The following is an 18390-nucleotide window of genomic DNA, read 5'->3' as shown; positions in this document are numbered from 1 at the left end:
TGATTTTAGTAGGTCTTTGAAGACATGGACTTGAAAATACATATTATATTAGATATGTACGTAAAGTGCCGTGGTGGCAGTAAGTACTAAGGGGTATAAAAGAGCTGAATTAGGGTATAGGAAGTGGGTGATTATAAATTAATCACTGTAGGCTTCCTGGAGGAGATGTGGTTTCAGAAGGGTTTTAAAGATAGGGAAAGCTGTTGTCTCTCAGGTGTGGAGGTGGAGAGAACCCTTGGCAGGGGGAAGAGAGTGAGCAAGAGGTCGGTGATGGGAAAGATAATCCTAAGGAACAGCGAGTAGTTAGCTTGAGAGCAATAAAGAGTGCTTTCAATCAGATGAATTGAGCACTTGTGTTGTGCAGAGAATTTGTACTAAGAATTTGAGAGTACAATATAACAATAAACAGGCACAGAAAATAAGAAAGCTGGGTTGTAGTGGGAGAAGAGTGGGAGAAAAGAGCTGATCGAGAGTCTTAAAGCTAAGAGGACAATTCAGGAGAGGTATGGGCAAGTATTGAAAGTTTTTGAGGATCGAGGAGAAATGTGCAGAGTAATGCTTCATAAAAATCAGGGTAGCTGAGTGAATCATAAACTGTAGAGGGGAGAGATCAGAGATAGGGAGACCTGTGAACAGGCTGAGACAGTAGTTCAACTAGAATATGACAAGTGTCCAGAGCAGTGAGGTAGCCATTTGGATGAGAGGAAGCGGGAGACCCTGGAAATGCTGTGGAGGAAAAACCGACAGGATTTGGTAACAGCCTGAATATAATCAATCAGTTATATTTGAGTATTTACTGTGTGCAGGGCACTGTTCTAAGCGGTAGGGAGAGTACAACACAGCAATATAACAGATTCCCCGCCCACAACGAGGTTACAGTCTAGAGGAGGAGACTGATATAAATAAATTATGGATATGGACATAAGTATTGTGGGGCTGGGAGAGACAGAAGGGAGTGGGAGAAGGAGATGGAGGAGTCAAAGATAAAGCCAAGGTGGGGATGGGGAGAATAGACATAAGATGGGACACAGAGGAGATGGTTGGAGATGAGGAGTTTAGTTTTGGACCTAAAAAGCGTGAGGTGCTGGTGTGATAGCCATATAAAGAGCCATGGAGGCTGCAAAAAAATGCATGATTCCCTGCCCAAAGTGATCTTGCAGTGTACATGTCATCTGCCCACAAGGAGCTTATATAATCTGGAGAAGGAGACAGACATTTATACAAAGTACTGATATACACATAAGTGCTGAGGGGCTGAAGGTGAAGTGAATAAAAGGTGCAGACCCAAGTGGAAGACTGATACAGAAGAGAGTGGAAGAAAAGGAAACGAGGGCTTAATCGGGGTAGGCCTCTTGGAGGAGATGTGCCTTCAGTAAGGCACTGAAGGGGGGGAGCAGAGTGATCATCTGTTGGATATGAATAGAGAGAGATGAGGGCTAATGAGGTAGATTTGTCTAGAAAGGGTAGCTTGAAAGCCACAGGAGTAGGGGAGTTCCCACAGAGCATTAGCCTCATCTGAAGAGGGAAGAGGAAAAGGGAAGAGAAAGGTACCCAGAACAAAGCCTGGAGGGACAGCCACATAAAGAGGAGTTGGGAAAGTCATTTGAAAAGGATCAGCTAGAGAGGGCACAGGAGAACCAGGAAAGAACTGAGTAGTCAAGAATCTGAGGATTAGGACTTAGAGTCTGTTAGATTTGGCAAGAAAGAAGTCACTGGTGACTTTGTAGAAAACTCTCAGTAGAGGAAAATGGAGGAAACTGGATTGTAAAGTACCGAGGAGGGAGTTGGAGGATAAGTAGACACAATAAGTGCCTGTCAACCCATTGGAGGTGTACGGACCTGGAACGGGAGAAAGATGGCAAGAAACCTGGATGGTCTACTCCATCGATCAGTCTTATTTACAGAGCACATACTATGAGCAGAGGACTGTCCTAAGTGCTTGGGAGAGGACAATATAACTGAGTCTGTGTACATGTTACCGGCCCGCAACGAGTTTATAAATTCTGGAGAGGGACAAAGATGTTTATATGAATAAATTACAGATACGCACGTAAGTGCTGAGGGGCTAAAGGTGAAGTATATAAAGGGAGCAAATCCAAGCACAGTGGTGATAGAGAAGGGAGTGGGAGAAGATGAAATGAGGGCTTAGTCAGGGAAGCCTTCTTGGAGGTGATGTGCTTTTAACAAGACTTTGAAGGTTGGCAGAGTGATCATCTGTTGGATATGAAGGGGGGGAGGGAGGGAATTTTAGGCCAGAGTCAGGGTGTGGGCAAAGGGTTGGCAGCGAGGTAGACGAGATGGAGGTACAGTAAGTAGGTTGGCAATAGAGGAGAGAGTTAAACGGGCTGGTCATAGTAGGCGATCATAAGTAAGATGGGAGGCGAGGAGATTGAGTGCTTTAAAGCCAAAAGTCAGGACATGGAGGTGGATGGGCATCTGCTAGAGGTTCTTGACCAGTGAGTAGACATGGACTGAATGTTTTGTAGAAAAATGATCAAGGCAGCAGAGTGAAATATGGAATGAAGTGGGGAGAGACAGGAGGCAGGGAGGTCAGCAAGAAGGCTGATGCAGTAATCAAGGTGGGATAGGATGAGTGCTTGGATTAATATGGCAGCAGTTTGAATGGAGATGAAAGGGAGGATTTTCGCAGTGTTGTGAAAGTTGAACCGACAGGATTTGGTGGCAGATGAAATTTGTGTACTGAATGAGAGAAATGAGTTGAGGACAATGCCAAGGCTATGGTCTTGTGAGGCAGGGAGGGCGGAGAGTGCTGTCTACAGTGATGGGAAAGTCAGGGGGACGGTAGCGTTTGGATCGGACTATGAGGAGTACTGTTTTGGATTTACTAAGTTTGGGGTCTCGGTGGAACATCCAAGTAGAGGTGTCCTAAAGGCAGCAGGAAGTACAAGACTGCAGAGAAGGAGAAAGAACAGGACTCAGGATGTAGATTTGGGAATAGTGGAATTCAGAAGTTTCTTTTAGGATGGGGAGGTGTGGGCATGTTTGAAGGCAGAGGAGAAGGAGTCATCAGAGAATGAGACTTGAAGATGGTGGTCCGGATGAAGGGCTAATGGATGCAAATGTGCAACCCAGTACTTAGAACAGTGTTTGACACCTAGTTCGCACTTACCAAACAGTAGTAAAAGAGTGTCTTTAGAGGGTGAGATGGGATGAGGTCTGTTAAATATTCTGAACCTCAGAGCTCTTGTTTAAACAATAAGTCAAAGAAAGAGATTTGAGTATTCTTTCCCAAGGTATAATTCTTTTTCATCCCTCTGAACGTATTACCTCTGCTAAATGCCTTTACCCACTGGACTGGCCACTATATAAGTATTTTATCTAATCCATGTCTGTTTTTTTTCTTAGGATCTTTACCCGATTTTGGCTGACCAAGGGTGGTACACTTCCAGATGGCTTTGAACTCACTTAGGTAGGCCTACTGAGGGTATCAGGACAGGGTAGAGATAGGAGCTGCTCTAGATAATTCCCTAAAGGGGTTCCACCAGACTGCAAGCTCCTTGAGGGCATGGATCACGTCCACTAACTCTCCCAAGCGCTCAGTATAGTGCTCTTCACTCAGTAAGTGCCAAGTTGACTGATAAGTTGGTAGAGAGGTTTCCTTCCCACATCAAGCTTAGAGGGGGAGACAGGCATACATATAAATAATTTACAAATATTTATAATAATAATAAAATCGTGGTATCTGTTCGGTTCCCCTCTCGGGGTGGCACCCGGAGAGTTTCCGGTAATCTACCAGTCTTGACTATGGGAGGGAGAGTCAAGCAGAAGCCTAGCCATTCCATTCCTAGCTTGGGCAGTGGCTGGCGAGGGGAAGGCCATCTGCTACGAGTCAGAACTCACCTTTGCTGGGCATCAGTGGCACAGGAGAGAGTGGAGGGCGGAGACTCGAGTTTACTGTGTGGAAGGAGGCAATATTTTTACCACGTCCATATTTTTACCACGAAAACACTATGATTTGCTACCAGAACCATATGGAGATGGAAATGCAGATGGAGATGGGGCGTTCCGGGAGAGATGTCTCCATGGCGTCGCTACGGGTCGGAGACGACTCGACGGCATACGACGAGACAAGATTTGTTAAGCACTTACTATGTGTCAAGCTCTGTTCTAAGCACTGGGGTGGATACAAGCCAATTTGGTTGGACACAGTCCCTGTCCCACGTGGGGGTCACAGTCTTAATCCCCATTTTACAGATGAGGTCACCGAGGCTAGAGAAATGAAGTGACTTGCTCAAGGCCACACAGTAGACAAATGGCGGAGTCAGGATTAGAACTAGGTCCTTCTGATTCCCAGACCCATGCCCTCTCTGTACTACACCACACTGCTTCTATATAGCTATCATTGATGAACAGTATCAATCTTAGTTTAGTGAATAAGACTTGAAACTGAAGAAAATTTGTTTTGATGTCGTGCGATATTTGTGTGAAGTTTTGTTTTTTTCTTAAATGGTATTTATTAAGTGCTTACTGTTCTAAGCAGGGGGTAGTTACGAGGGACCTGATTACCTCCTGCGTGTGGCTCACAGTCTCAATCCCCATTTTACAGATGAGGAAACTGAGGCACGGAGAAGTGCAGTGACCTGATCAAGATCACCCAGCAGTCAAGTGGAAGACAGATCTGGGAATAGAACCCAAGCCCAGGCCCGGGCTCTAGCCACTAGACCACACTGTTTATACTGAAATTGAGCCTACAGATAAAGTAACCTAGAACAGGTGATCCATGAGTGTGTGGAATATACACAGAGCTAAATTTAAATTAAATTAAATTATTGATTAAAGAAAATAAAAATTAAAACACAAAATGGAAAGCCATCTTCAATAAGCCGTTAAGAAGGTGGAGATAGAAGATGTAGAAGGAAAATTTTTCGGCTGTTGGTCTTAGTGAGAGTTTTGAATCATTAGCTCTGGCAAAATGTCTTTTGTGTTCATACATCAAAGATGTCGCCAAACAAAAATATTGACAGGCTTTACATCAATTCAGGCTGTGTGAAATATGGCGACTTTGTAAATATTGGAATAATGAATCGTGAGTGTCTAATTTTCATATCGACAACTTAATATAACAATTCTGCACCTGCCTGGGAAAGTCTGCCATTTGCCTTTACAAATGCAAACATTCTCTAAGAAAAACAGTACAGTACGCCTCTGGCACAACACAGAGAAAGGGCTCAGTCGTTTCATCTATTTTTGGCTCCCGAGCTCCTCCACTTGGCTTGAATTTGTCCGTATTGCTACAAGGAAGCCCTAATTTGATGGAACATTCACAGATGTTGCATATCTCTGGGTGGTACGGCCAGCCGTTCATTTGGTGCATTTTTCCTGAGTCAATAAAGAACATTAGCAGGCCACACTTAATCCCGACTGGTATTTTCACACTATCCACAAGCGTCAAATCAGAGGGGAATAGAGAGTTTCCTCGCTTGACCGCCGTGCCATCTGCACAAATTTTCCTGCTTCGTGCCGCTCACACCTGCTCCCCTTCAGATGTTGACGGGCTGCTGAGGCAGAATTCCGAAAATTTAGGCAGGGTTGTTTTTGCAGGTTCTCTGGAACCGTGTGTCACGACAGATTCGCGGTAGAAATGATATCACCTTGAATTTGTTGAACCTGTTTTTCCAAAGCAATCTCAAATTGGTGATCTCATTCATCGCACAACATCCACGTGAGAAGCAAGCATTTCCCCCATTTGGCAGATGAGGCAATTGAGGCTCAGAGAGGTTAAATGGCTTGCCCAAGGTCACACAGCAGAGCTGAGGCCGGAATCTACAATTTTGGCTCCCGGGTCTGCTGGAAAACAAACCTGCAAAACCTGGACAGAGTTCTCAGCTCCCGGCTGGCCAGCCTGTTCTCTGCTTGGGTTTCTCCTTCTGACATAAGGCTGTACTTCTCAGAACATAACACTGTTCCTGTGAGAAAATTGATTCTGCCTTCTTTTGACTTAAGATGCAGTTATTGATGACATGAACGACTTACTAGGTACCAAGTTAAGGAAAACATAATCGGATCAGACACTGTCCCTTTCTCACATATGCAGAGGGAGGGGGAACAGGTACTGTATTCCCATCTTACAGACGAGGAAACTGAGGCACAGGGAAATTAAGTGACTTTCCCAAGGTCACACAGCAGAAAGAGATTAGCCCGGGCTGGGGAGACACGTTGGGCCGTGTGGTTACAAGCCTTTCCCCTGAGGTCCAGGACAGCCTTAAGAGAAATTGGGGCCCCGGGGGGAGGGGGGGGGGGGGGGGTGTCCCGTTCATGTGACCCTTGATCAATTAATCCAAAGAAAATATTTATTAAGGGCTTACAGTGCGCTTTGGGGAGTACACTATAACAGAGTTGGTGGACATGTTCCCTGCCCACAATGAGCTTGCAGTCCAGAGGGGTCAGTGGGAAGTAGCATGGCATAATGGACAGGGCATGTGCCGGGGAGTCAGTCGGTCATGGATTCGAATCCCAGCTCCGCCACTTATCTGCTGTGTGATCTTGCAAAAGTCACTTCACTTTTCTCTGCCTCAGTTACCTTACCTGTAAAAGAGGGATTGAGACTGTGAGCCCCAGATGGGACAGGGACTGTGTCCAGAGCGATTTGCTAGTATCTACCCCAGTGCATAGCACAGCACCTGGCACATAGTAAGTGCTTAACAAATACCATAATTAATTGAATGATTAATGGTGTTTTTAAAGCACGACCGGTCCAAGTGAAGGCCGAGAAGTAAGGAGATGTGGGGCAACCTCAGTCGTGTGGGCTGAAAGACCTTCAGGAGACTTTTCCTCTAGATTATAAACTCACTGTGGGCAGGGAACGTATCTTCCAAATCTGTTGTACTGTACTCTCCCAAGCGCTTAGTACAGTGCTCTGCACACAGTAAGCACTCGATAAATATGATTGACTGATTTGAAGGTACGAAGGAGGAAGGAAGGGAGGGAAGAAGAACAAAGGAGGAAGGAGGAAGGAGGAAATAGAACCCAGGGAGTGCCCAAATGGTATTTCTGACAGCGCTCTCCTTCTGACGCCATCTCCAAATTTCTCACAGTGCCTCATTGTTCTGGAGGCCAATTTAAAAATTTAAAATATTCTAAATTTTATTCCAATTTAGAATAAAATTGGCTGTGGGGTTGGAGGTTGGGGAGTGAAAGCGTTGGCGAAGAATCAGTCTGTCAAATGTATTTATAATAATTAATAATTATGGTACTTGCTAAGCGCTTACTATATGCCAACCACTGTTCTAACAGCTGGGGTAGATACAAGTTAATCAGGTTGGACGCAGTTCCTGTCCCACGTGAGGCTCACACTTTTAATCCCCATTTTATAAATGATGTCACTGAAGGCCAGAAAAGTGAAGTGACTTGCCCAAGGTCACAGCAGGCATGTGGCAGAGCCAGATTAGAACCCAGGTTCTTCTGACTCCCAATCTGTGCTCTCTCCACTAAGCCACTTGGGAGAGTTCAGTAATATGATGATGTTAGTATTTGTTAAGCGCTTACTATGTCCAGAGCACTGTTCTAAGCGCTGGGGTAGATACAGGGTAATCAGGTTGTCCCACGTGAGGCTCACAGTCTTAATCCCCATTTTACAGATGAGGTAACTGAGGCACAGCGAAGTGAAGCGATTTGCCCACAGTCACACAGCTGACAAGTGGCAGAGCTGGGATTCGAACTCATGACCTCTGACTCCCAAGCCCGGGCTCTTTCCACTGAGCCACGCTGTTTCTCTATAATGTTGGTATTTGTTAAGCGCTTACTATGTGCCAAGCACTGTTCTAAGCGCTGGGGTAGACACAGGGGAATCAGGTTGTCCCACGTCGGGCTCACGGTCTTCATCCTCATTTTACAGATGAGGTAACTGAGGCACCGAGAAGTGAAGTGACTTGCCCAAAGTCACACAGCTGACAAGTGGCCGAGCCGGGATTCAAACTCATGACCTCTGACTCCAAAGCCCGTGCTCTTTCCACTGAGCCACGCTGCTTCCCTGCCCACAATGAGCTTAAAGTCTAGAGGGGGAGACAGATGTTAATATTAAGTAAATTACAGAGAGGGACGCATGAGCTGAGGGGCTGCCGGTCTCACGTTCACAACATCGCCAGATGCGCCCTTTCCTTTTTCTTGCTGGTACAATCTCTCGTAATAGTCCAACTGGCCTACTGCATCAGCCTCCTTTCTGATCTCCCATTCTCCTGGCTCTCCCCACTTCAGTCTAGACTTCTCTCTGCTTCACTTTCTGCAGAAACACTCTGGGCACGTCACTCCCCTCAAAAATCTCCAGTGGTTGCCTGTCAACCGTCGATTCCAGCTAAAACTCCTCACTATTGGCTTCAGAGCTCTCCATCGCCTTGCCCCATCCTACCTCACCTCCCTTCTCTCCTTCTCCATCCCACCCCACACACTCCGCTCCTCTGTCGCTCACCTCCTCACGGTCCCTTGTTCTCACCGTCGAGCCCTGGCCCACGTCCTCCCGCTGTCCCGGAACGCCCTCCCTCCTCACCTCCGCCAAACTAACTCTCTTCCCCTCTTCAAAGCCCTTCTGAGAGCTCACCTCCTCCAGGAGGCCTTCCCACACTGAGTCCTCCTTACTATGTGCCGAGCACTGTACTAAGAGCTGGGGAGAGTACAATCCAACTCATTCGCTCTCAAGGCTTCAACTATCGTCTCTATATGCAGATGACACTCAAATCTACATCTCCATCCCTGTCCTCTCCCCGTCCCTTCAGGTTCGCATCTCCTCCTGCCTCCGAGACATCTCGTCTCTACCTGGATGTCTGCCCACCACCTAAAACTCAGCCTGGCCAAAACTGAGCTACTCATCCTGATTCATTCATTCATTCAATAGTATTTATTGAGCGCTTACTATGTGCAGAGCACTGTTCTAAGCGCTTGGAATGTACAAATCGGAAACAGAGAGAGACAGTCCCTGCCCTTTGACGGGCTTACAGTCTTAATCGGGGAGACGGACAGACAAGAACAATAGCAGTAAAATCTTCCCTCCCAAGTCCTGTCTGCTTCCTGACTTCCCTGTCACTGTGGATGGTACGACCATCCTTCCCATCTCTCAGGCCCGCAACCTCCATATCATCCTGGACTCATCTCTCTCGTTCACCCCACATCCATCACCGAGGCCTGCCGGTCTCACTTTTACATCGCCAAGATCCGCCCTTTCCTCTCCACCCAAACGGCTATCTTACCGCTACGGGCTCTCATAATATCCCGGCTGGATTACTGTGTCAGCCTTCTCTCCGATCTCCCTTCCTCCCGTCTCTCCCTGCTCCAGTCTATTCTTCACTCCGCTGCCTGGCTCATCTTCCTGCAGATATGCTCTGGGCTTGTCACTCCCCTTCTTAAAAACCTCCAGTGGTTGCCTATCAATCTCTGCCCGAAAAAAAAACTTCTCACTCTAGGCTTCGAGGCTCTCCATCACCTCGCCCCTTCCTACCTCTCCTCCCTTCTCTCTTTCCACCGCCCGCCCCGCACGCTCCGCTCCTCTGCCGCCCACCTCCTCGCCGTCCCCCGTTCTCGCCTGTCCCGCCGTCGACCCTTGGGCCACGTCCTCCCGTCCTGAAACACCCTCCCTCCTCACCTCCGCCAAATTCATTCTCCTCCCCTCTTCAAAGCCCTACCGAGAGCTCACCTCCTCCAAGAGGCCTTCCCACACTGAGCTTCCCCTTTTCCCTCTGCTCCCTCTCTGACCCCCCCCTTTTCCCCTCCTTTCCCTCTGCTCCTCCCCCTCTCCCTTCCCCTCCCCTCAGCACTGTGCTCACCTGTTCATTTGTATATATTTTTATTACCCTATTTATTTTGTTAATGAGATGTCCATCCCCTTGATTCTATTTATTGCTATTGTTTTTGTCTGTCTCCCCCGATTAGACTGTAAGCCAGTCAGTGGGCAGGGACTGTCTCTATCTGTTGCCGAATTGTACATTCCAAGTGCTTATGTGCTTATAAGTTTATGTGCTTTGCACATAGTAAGCGCTCAATACTATTGAATGAATGAACAATAAGTAGACATTCCCAAGTAGACACATTCACAAGCTTACAGCCTAGAAGAGGGAGTCAGACATTAATATAAATAAATAAATGACCTATGGAACTAAGTTCTGTGGGACTGGGACGGGGGAAGAAAAAAGGGAGCAAGTCAGAGCGACACAGAAGGGAGTGGGAGAGGAGGAAAGAAGGTAGTCAGGAGGAGGAGGAGGAGGAGGAGATGTGCCTTCATTAAGGCTTTTTAAGGTTGAAAGGGGGAATTATTTGGGGGAGTCAGCTCAGATCCTTGGTCTTAAACCCTCCGAGTCCCGCATTAAGCCGGCTCTGCCGATGTCACTTTATTCTGATGTCAGACCCTCAAGGGAGCCAGGCGGTGAAAACAGGGGTTTGGACACCAGTTCGACGCATTCCTGCACCCTCTTTTACACAACAATGAGCAAGAATTTGGACAATCCTCAGAAACACAGATAGAAACTGCCCAACTTTACTATAAAAGTAGACCCTCCCACTATTAGCAAAGAGATGGAAGTCTTAGTAAAGGTTCATATTTAAAAATGGTAAAAAAAAGTAATAATTAATAATTGTGGTCTTCTTAAATGCTTACTATGTGCCAAGCACTGTTCTAAGCGCTGGGGGTCGATTCAAGTTAATCAGGTCCCCACACTGGGCTCACACTCTCAATTCCCATTTTTGTACAGATGAGGTACCTGAGGCCCAGAGAAGTGAAGTGACTTGCCCAAGGTCACACAGCAGACATGTGGCCGAGCTCATGACTCCCAGGCTCGTGCTCTATCCACTAACAATAATAATTGTGTTTTTGTAAAATGTTTACTATGTGTCATGCTCTAGGGAAAATACGAAATAAACAGGTCCTACATGGAGCTCACGTCTAAGTAAGGGAGAGAACGGGAACTGCATGCCCATTTCGCAAATGTGGAAACAGACTAAATGAAAAATCGCACTGAGACTAAGTGGAAATTTAAGTGACTTGATCAAGGTCACACAGACAAGTGGCAGAGCTGGGATTAGAACCCAGGTCCTCCTGACTCGCAGGCTCCGAGCTCTAAACCACTAGGTCACGTTCCTTCGCTTTGCCAACTTGCCAGAAAAACCTCGACTAAGGCCCAGCTATGTTTCTGAGCAGACTTTCTTTAAGAGGAACTGGGAAACTAGTTTGTTCTCTGAATGGCATTGTGCGGTTAACAAAGCGGACTGGCAATTTTCTCTCTGTCTATTGTGTGGAGGAGAATTCCTCCTGCGAAGTCATGACTGGGATTTTGGATTATAAATAAAAAAATACCTTTTATGGGAAGGAATGTTGAATTAAAAAAAAAAGACTTCAGCCTCAAAAAATTCTCTTCATGATGTAAGTCATTGAACACAGTGAGCATTCTTATCCTTTGCATTAGTTTCTAATGCAAAAAGTATTTCAAGGTGTGACTAACAATAATAATGATAGTAATATTGATGATAATTTGGGAATGGGTAGTAGATTTTTTAATTCAAATTTTACAGTGGCATTTATATGAAAAATCTGCTACTTTGCATTAAAAATCTACAATCCATTCTCAAATTATCACTGTTATTGTAAAAAGCCTGAAAATGAACATGAAAGTCTTTCTTAAAGGTTAAACAACTAAAAAAGAGTTTAGATTAAAACATTTTTTTAAGTAATTTCAATCTAGATTTCTACTAGAGTTGTTAACCTTTAACAAAGACTTTCATGTGCATGTACGGGCTTTTTACACTAAAGAATAATCAGCAGTCAAATACATCAATGACTATATTTTTTAAAGTGATTAAGAATAAAAATAAAGCATCTGAAATTGTGCTTTATCCATACTTATAGTAGCCACAGTCACGTCAAAATCTAGGGGTGACTTGCAAGACATATGCTTTGTGATGATAGACAATGCTTGCCAATCAATTAATTGATAAATCAATCATATCTATCGAGTCTCCAGTATGTGGAGAACAGACACCAAGTGTTTGGGAGGAAACGACTGAAGCAAAAGTCACGGTATCTGACATGTTGATATGCGTAATTATTTTTATTAATGTCTGCCTCCCCACTGTGGGCAAAGCATGTGTCTGTGTACTCTCCCAAGCACTTAGTACAATGCTCTTCACACAGTAAGCGCTCAATAAATACGACTGAGAAAAAAGGAAGGCAGTGGAGACATCGGAGGGAAGGCAGGAGGGAGCTAATTAAAGGTTTGAAATCATTGGCAGGGCAATTTAAAACCCTGTCAGTATTCTGTTCTTTTTCAAGCAGGAGAAACTTGGCCCACAGAGGTACCTGTCAAGAGGGGAAATTAGAGTTAGGAAATAATTACAGCTTTCTTATATTATTGAATCCTGGGTTTCTTTTTTTTTTTATGGTGTTTGTTAAGTGCTCAGTCTGCGTCAGGCATTGTACCAAGCACTGGGGTGGAGTGGTCTCTTCACTGAGAATGACCCTCCGGCCATCCGACGTAATCTGACCCTTGTCCTGTTTCCTTGTCTTGTCTTATATTTCCGACCCATAGCGACCCCACAGATCCATCTCTCCGAGAACGCCCCGCTCTCCATCTGCAATTGTTCTGGTAGTGGATCCATAGTTTTCTTGGTAAAATTCTGGAAGTGGTTGACCACTGACTCCTTTCGCGCAGTCAACTCGAGTCTCCACCCTCGACTCTCTCCCGTGCCGCTGCTGCCCAGCACGGGGGAGTTTTGACTCGTTAGCAGATGGCCTGCCACTGGCTAGCCACTGGCCAAGCTAGGAATGGAATGGACAGGCCACTGCTTGATTCTCCCTCCCATTGCCGAGACTGGTAGAGGACTGGAGACTCGCCAGGTGCTACCCTGAGAGGAGATCTGTTCCCTACCGAGTCCAAAATCTTATTTCAAAATGGTATGCTATCAATTAAGGGGGGAAAAGATCTGCAATTTAAAAACTGTGGTTTCGACGACCAGGTCCACTGGTCCCCATGCTTAGGAGAGGGAGGAGGAAGCCAAGGGTGCCTCTCTTTGACGTTTAAGCCAAACCAGAGAGAAGAGAAGGATTGTGGAGGAGTGCAGGGGTCACATTAAGGAGTAATAATAATAAAAACTGTGGTATTTGTTAAGAGCTTACTAAATGCCAGGCATTGTTCTTAGCACTGGGGTGAATGAGGTTGAACACGGTCCCTGTCCCATGTGAAGCTCACAGTCTCAATCCCCATTTTACAGATGAGGTAGCTGAGGCTCAGAGAAGTGAAGTGACTTGCCTAAGGTCACAGAGCAGACAAGCAGTAGAGCTGGGATTAGAACCCATGACCCTCTGACTCCCAGGCCCAAGCTCTATCCACTATGCCATGGTGCTTCACATTCAATAGAGTCAATAGATATTATCTATCTTTGTGCCCAATGAAGTTGCAATCTAGAGAGGGAGACAGACGCTGTAACCTCGTGGTGGGGAGTGTGCTTAGTAGAGTGCTTTGCACATGGGAAGCGCTCAAAAATACCACTGAGTGAATAAAATGAATTATAGATGGGGAATAAAGCAGTCTTCTCAAACCCTGCAGTAGCAAATGTTAGGAAAAAATACCAAGCAAACTTTATTTAGGGACATCTGCAAGGTGGGGTTTTTTTTCCTTTTAAATCATTCTTCTTATCATATAAGCAGATTTCCCAGGATCCCCCTAAGGGAAATTACAGAAGGAACAACAGAATGAGCTACAGAACCAGAGGGAAAGGAATGGAAATTTTGACTAGCAAACAACAGGAACAGGTAAAAGAGGCATGGCTCATAAAATGCAGGGATATAGAAATGGAAGTAGAAATTAAACAATTCTCAGAGCAATCCTCAGTTCAAATAGAAGAATAGATCAAAAACCCAATACTATAATACAAAAAAGCTCGAAGGAATGCTTTAAAACTGGCAGAAAAATTATAGGTGAAGGTGAACTGTGAGGTGAGTTATGACTGTTTTACAGCCCATCATTCTCTCACGAAGGAAAAGCTGAATAATTCTAGTAGTACCACACACTTTCCGGGCCCACCGAAGCGTCTTTTTTCAACTACCTGACTTTCTGGGAAACATAAGGAAGACTGTTGAAATGAATCTTTAAAGAGAAGAGCACTGAAGTAGGAGAAAGGAAATGGGTATTGCCCTGTGAAAGTGCATTGGAAAAGGAGCAGCTGTGAGGATAAAATGGCTGCTCCCAACTTTCTGCATAATGCCATCATGTCGTGGCCTATGGACGCCCAGCGCAACTTGCTGATATCGATAGGTCGGTCTTATCATGCACACAGAGGCATATGGTCCATTTTGTGGCAGGGCGGGTGTTTCTCTGCCACTCTGCGTTGCTCTGAGACCCTGCCAGAGAGCTCAGCTGCAAAACCCCAGTTTGGTCCCTGCAAATGCAACACTGCCAGCCATCGTTGACAGAAGCCCTGTGGTGGCCATCTTTGAGGGAAGCCATTTAGTGGCAATTTGGGGGAAGGGCAGTGGTCCTGCCATCTTCGAGACGGCCAACACGGGACAGTCGTTGACAGAAGCCCTGTCGTGGCCATCTTTGAGGGAAGCCATTTAGTGGTAATTTGGGGGAAGGGCAGGGGGTCCTGCCAAATTTGAGAAGGCCCACATGGGGCCATCTTGGACAGAAGCCCTACGGTGGCCGTCTCTGAGAAGGACTCGCTGGAGCCCAGTTTAAGGTCTACTAGGGCAGGGATTGTGTTTATTTACTCTATTCCACTCCCCAAAGTACTTAATCCAGCACACAGTAAGCACAAGAGAAGCAGCATGGCCTAATGGAGAGAGCACAGAGCTGCGAGTCGGAGGATGAAGCAGAGTGGCTTAGTGGAAATAGCACAGGCTTGGGAGTCAGAAGCTGTGGGTTTTAATCCAGCCTCTGCCCCTTGTCAGCTGTGTTTGACTTTGGGCAAGTCACTTAACTTCTCTGGGCCTCAGTTCCTTCATCTATAAAATGGGGATTAAGACCGTGAGCCTCATGTGGGACAACCTGATTACCTTGTAATTACCCCGGCACTTAGAACCGTGTTTGGCACATAATAAGTGCTTAACAAATACCATCATAATCATTAATCCTGGCTCCACCACTTGTCTGCTGTGTAAACTTGGGAGAGTCACTTAACTTCTCTGTGCCTCAATTCTCTCATCTGAAAAATGGGGATGAAGACTGAGAGTCTAATGTGGGACAGGGACTGTGTCCAACCCAATTATCTTGTATCTACCCCAGTGTTTCATGCACTTAAAAGACATTATTATTATTATAACTGATTGATGTTTGAGAAGTCTATCCCAACCACAACATGGCAACAACATGGCCTCATTCTCTAACCCTCTGAGGTCAGTCTTATTTCAGGAGTTAAACACGATTTTATTTGGTTTAGGAAAGGATTTTTTTTGCCGGCCGTGCAGGCAGATGTTAGCGGAAATTAATTCTGTGGTTATTTCCACTAAGCATTCATTGGAACACATGAACAAATTGCATTTATAAAGAGACACATCCGCGTGTCAAAAGATGATAGTATTCAACATAGAATAATTGAGAAAAGATTATTATATTGCCATAAAACGAGTTTTGGGGCATACACAAAGACTGCCTGTTGTTTGAGCTGTCACATTTGCTGTTTGTAGCTTACCTACCTCACTCAACTACAATGTACAAACCGGATGGGGGCCCAGCAGAATTTGTTGCTGGTTTGAAGGACGGATATAAGTGATTCTTCATTTACAGGTTGCCATGGACCCATCTCTAAGTAAAGCTGATGGTTATAAAAGAGAACTATGGAAGTGTGGGGATGGTTCAGCACATGCCATCACCACCAATGAAAACACTCAAGCATATTTCCTGATAACAGAAGGATATATTATTATTATTACTATTATTATTCTTGTCAAGCACTACTTACTAAGCAAAGTACTGGGCACTGGAGTAGATAGAAATTAATCAGGTTGGACATAGAACCTGTTCCATGTGGGGCTCACATTCTAAAGGAGAGGAGACTATATTTTAATCCCCATTTTAGAGATGATGATACCGAGGCACAGAGAAGTTAAGTATCTTGCCCAAGATCACACAGCAGGCGAATGGTGCAGCTCAAATTAGAACTCAGTCTCCTGACAACCACGCCCATGGCCTTTCCACTAGGAAACACTGTTTGATTCTATATTCCTAAATACCGTACAGTGAAAAGGAAATAATTGATTCTGCACATCATTGGGGAAAAACTACACAAATATCTACTCCCCACCTAATTCTGTCAACGTTTCATGACTTAACACACTGAAATGAAACCTGAGCAATGGAGGTATATATAAAGGAAGTAGTGTCTATTAATCCATCATATTTATTAAACACTTACTCTGTGCAGAACTCTGTATTCAATCATATTTATTGAGTGCTTACTGTGTGCAGAGCACTCTACTAAGCCTTTGGGAGATACATTCCCTGCCCACAATGAGCTCACAGTCTGGGGGGCGGGGGGAAAGACGAGCATTAATATAAATATAATATGTACCTAAGTGCTGTGGAGCTGGGAGGGGGGATGAATGGAGCAATTCGGGGAGATGCAGAAAGGAGTGGGAGGAGAAGAAAAAAGGGGATTAGTCAGGGAAGGCTTCTTGGAGGAGAAGCAGCGTGGCTCAGTGGAAAGAGCACGGGCTTTGGAGTCAGGGCTCACGAGTTCGAATCCCAGCTCTGCCACTTGTCGGCTGTGTGACTGGGGGCAAGTCACTTAACTTCTCTGTGCCTCAGTTCCCTCATCTGTAAAATGGGGATCAAGACTGTGAGCCCCACGTGGGACAACCTGATTCCCCTATGTCTACCCCAGCGCTTAGAACAGTGCTCGGCACATAGTAAGCGCTTAACAAATACCAACTTTATTAGATGTGCCTCCACTGAGGCTTTGAAGGGAAGGAGATGTCACGAACCCCCTGGTTCGTACCAACCAGGACCTTTCTTGGCTGGGGGAGCCTCAGTGACGCACAGTAGAGTTCAAACCACACCTCTGATCACCAGGGTTACTGTGGAAAGTTTTTTATGTAGTTTTACCAGTGTGTAAGGGGGTGACACATACATACACTCACTCACCAAAGGTCCAGTACCAGTCTGTGGTCAAAGGAGCCCATTCTGCCAATGTTTCTTCTTTCTGCTTCGACATGCTGCTCTCCTGTTGCTTCTGTGACAGGTATTTCCCTCTGTGCTTCCTGCAAGAGCCTGGATGTGTCAAAGCAACCTCCTTTTATCTGCCTTAGGCCTGGCAGCTGTGGCATCACGTGGCAGTCATTGATTGGTCCAGGCCTGTTACTGGGTAGAACAGGGAGAGAAAGTCACGTTCCCCTTCATGCTCCACCCTCCCCAGCCAGCAGTCAATCACCTGCCTCAGGTAGAGCCCATCAGTGCCTTGGCAAAGTCTATCCCTCGTTGTTCATGGGATCACAAACAAGGGAGCTTGTTTGTGCTCACCACAGGTTAGTAATTGCAGGATTTGAGGAGCTCAGGCATTCCAGGCCAGAGGTGGGATGGGGGTAAGGAGTCATCGGTGGGACAGATGAGATCGAGGCACACTGAGAAGGTCAGCATTAGAGGAGCGAAGTGTGGGGACTGGGTTGGAGTAGGAGAGTAGCCAAATGAGGCAGAAGGGGGTAAGGTGATTGAGTGCTTTAAAGTCACTGTGAGGAGTTTGTCTTTGATGCGGCAGCCACTGGAGATTTTTGAGGAGTGGGAAGACATGCCCTGAACAATTAAAAAAAATATAACAATTCGGGCAGGAGAGTGAAGTATGGACTGGAGAGCGGAGAGACAGGAGGATGGGAGGCTGATGTAGTAATCCAGGTGAGTTAGAATGAGTGATTGTATTAATAATAATAATAATAATGGTATTTGTTAAGCGCTTACTATGTGCAGAGCACTGTTCTAAGCGCTGGGGTTTATACAGGATAATCAGGTTGTCCCATGTGAGGCTTACAGTCTTCATCCCCATTTTACAGATGAGGTAACTGAGGCCCAGAGAAGTGAAGTGATTTGCCCACAGTCACACAGCTGACAAGTGGCCGAGCCGGGAGTCGAACCCACGACCTCTGACTCCCAAGCCCGGGCTCTTTCCACTGAGCCACACTGCTTCCCTTCCTTTCTTATTAACATGGTAGCAGTTTGGATGAAGAAGAAAGGGCAGATTTTAGTGATGCTGTGAAGGTAGAACTGACAGGATTTAGTGATGAATTGAATACGTGGGTTGAATGAGAGAGAGGAGTCAAGGATAATGCCAAGGTTTCAGGCTGGTGAGACAGGAGGGATAGTGGTGCCGCCTACAGTGGTGGGAAAGTCAGGGGGAGGACAGGGTTTGGGTGTGAAGATGAGGAGTTCTGTTTTGGACATGTTGACATGTTGAGGTGACAGGAGGACA

At 45.8% G+C, this 18390-nt stretch overlaps 1 long non-coding RNA gene across 1 annotated transcript; it reads right to left on the bottom strand.

Annotated features, from left to right (window-relative positions):
- Nucleotides 1-4810: 4810 nt before the first annotated feature.
- On the bottom strand, nt 4811-17264 carry LOC114809167. Its single transcript, XR_003756929.1, has 2 exons — nt 17076-17264; nt 4811-5628 (listed from the first exon to the last, which is right to left on the bottom strand). It is a non-coding gene; the product is annotated as an uncharacterized LOC114809167 (long non-coding RNA).
- Nucleotides 17265-18390: the final 1126 nt, after the last annotated feature.

This window comes from Ornithorhynchus anatinus, chromosome 2, assembly GCF_004115215.2.
Source record: "Ornithorhynchus anatinus isolate Pmale09 chromosome 2, mOrnAna1.pri.v4, whole genome shotgun sequence".
Lineage (NCBI taxonomy): Eukaryota > Metazoa > Chordata > Mammalia > Monotremata > Ornithorhynchidae > Ornithorhynchus > Ornithorhynchus anatinus.
The sequence above is the reverse complement of the archived record's forward strand: the minus strand, read 5'-3'. Positions and strand labels throughout refer to the sequence as shown.